Source organism: Frankliniella occidentalis, unplaced genomic scaffold, assembly GCF_000697945.3.
Source record: "Frankliniella occidentalis isolate FOCC.00 unplaced genomic scaffold, Focc_3.1 Scaffold52, whole genome shotgun sequence".
NCBI lineage: Eukaryota > Metazoa > Arthropoda > Insecta > Thysanoptera > Thripidae > Frankliniella > Frankliniella occidentalis.
The window spans coordinates 841,220-843,268 of record NW_026267182.1 but is presented as its reverse complement, the minus strand read 5'-3'; the positions used below and the strand labels follow the sequence as shown (position 1 = coordinate 843,268).

Genomic DNA, 2,049 nt, shown 5'->3' with positions numbered 1-2,049 from the left:
ACCAATGCTCCAGATAAATATTACTGGAATGCCGCGCGGCATGGCGTGGCCTGGCGTGGCGTGGCGCGGCTCTCCGTGGCTGCGGTGCGTCTACACAGTCGCGCAAGGATAATTCAGTCGAGGGAAGTGGTGGGCGTGGCGTGGCGCTGCGGTTGTTGCTGCTGCTGCTGCTCCTGTTGTTGTTCTTGTTGCTGTTGGGGGCTCGCCCCAGCCGTGCTTGGCGCCACGGCGCCCCTGCCCGCACGCTCCTTGTCGCGACACGGCCGCCGCCGCGCCCCCACGAAGGCTTGGCGCGCGGACAAGAGCAGCACAAGGGGGCGGGGTTCCGTATACCGCGTGACGGCCAGCAGCAGCGGGGAACTCGAGGCGAGGAAGAGGTGAGGGAGAAGGAGGCAGCAAGGAATCCGCTAGCAGCGCTTGGCGGCGGCGGTATGGTGACGGTGGTGGTGGCGGTGCGGTGAGGGGAACCGAAGGTGCATGCACTCCAGTTGTTATTATGTTTACAAGTCCCCTCAGCGAGCTGCAGCAGCAGCGGCGGTCCTCTCCTAGCCGCCTGGAGTAGTTCTCCTCCCTCCCCGTCCATCTCTCTCTCTCCCTCTATCTATCTCTCTCACTCACTCACTCACTCACTCACTCACTCACTCTCTCTCTCTCTCACACACACACACACACACACGTGCTCACGCATCACGCGCAGGGCGCCGTAATGTGGAATTATTAAGCGCGGCCTTGGTGCGCGATGCGGCGCGCGTGTGCTGCCCCGGCCAGCCTCGCGGCGCCCCGCCTCGCCGCGCCGCGCTTCGGCCGCCCGGAGCCGAAGGGTCTGTCTCTCGGGGAGGGGAAACCCGTAAAGCGGCAACGAGCAGTTTTACAGCTGCGAAATATGGGAAGGAAGGAAAGACGCAAACGGATAGAGGAAAATAGGAAAAAAACACGGCAGGTTCTGCTGCTGAGAGAACTACTCTGCGCTGTGACTCGAGGCAGCGCCACCACCACCCCGCCCCCGCCACGCTCCGCCACGCCTCGCCACGCCCCGCCACGCCCTCGCACGTTCAGCGCAAACTGCACTGGTGCACTTGAGGTCAGCCAGTCCCCCCCGCCTCGCACACCGGTCGGGGGAGGCCCCGCCAAACTGCGAGTAGTGCCAATCGAACAGACTATAGCGACCTCTCATGTCGAGGTTGTGTGTGTGTGTGTGTTTGTGTGCGATGTGCGTAGTGGTGGGTTGGACGAGGGCGCCGGTGTTACGCGGCTGACACTCGCGGCAATTCCCGTCCCGCACACTTGCACTCTCGTCCCGCCCCGGCGTTTAGGTCTCCCAAGTGCACTCCTCCTCGCCCCAGAGAGAGTGACAGAGCATGGGTGATGTGGGCCATTACAGTATACATCACATATAATAAATTATTTCATGCTGGCGGGCTTGAAATACAGTCGGTTCGGAAAGTACAAACTGTTACCAAACCTAAATTTTGCATGTCAATATTTTGTGTTATTGAGGAAGCGGCGAAACAAGAGACTTAAGTCGGTATAAATTGGAAAAAAAAGTCAAAAGTGCGTTTAGTGTCGATAACGCCTGGGAGGTAGGCAAATTCCTGTGGTTTGGCGCAGCGCAGAGGGCCGGGCGGCCTACCCTAAGGTCGGCAGGGGTCTGGCACCCATTGAAGAATGAGGTTAGCAGCGGTGGGTAGGTTTAGGCGTCACGTGTGAAATGGTGGAAATGATTGGCGGGCGACCGAACAACTTCACTTTCTGCAACCCTCTCTCAATCGCCGCTACTTTTCACTCTCGTTCCCAAACGGGTTCGCGGCGCTCCCGGTAGCTTATCATCAGCCTCCCAGACGCCCAGCCATCCATTCAGACGGACCGCAGCATGGACCGCGGGGCCCAGCCGCAGCATTAGCCTGAGCCTTAACATGGGCCGCGCACCTTAAGCGCCTGAGCCGCAGCCTTAGCCTGAGTCGCAACCTGAGCCGCAACCTTAGCCTGAGTCGCATCCTGAGCCGCAGGCTTAGCCTTAGCCGCAACCTCAGGCTGAGCCTCAGCCGTAGC

The 2,049-nt window shown here is 60.3% G+C and overlaps 1 protein-coding gene across 1 annotated transcript in view; it reads left to right on the top strand.

The window, feature by feature from the left end:
- Positions 1 to 2,049, top strand: part of LOC127749408 (cuticle protein 8-like) — a 33,378-nt gene that overhangs the window by 29,366 nt on the left and 1,963 nt on the right. The window lies entirely within an intron of this gene.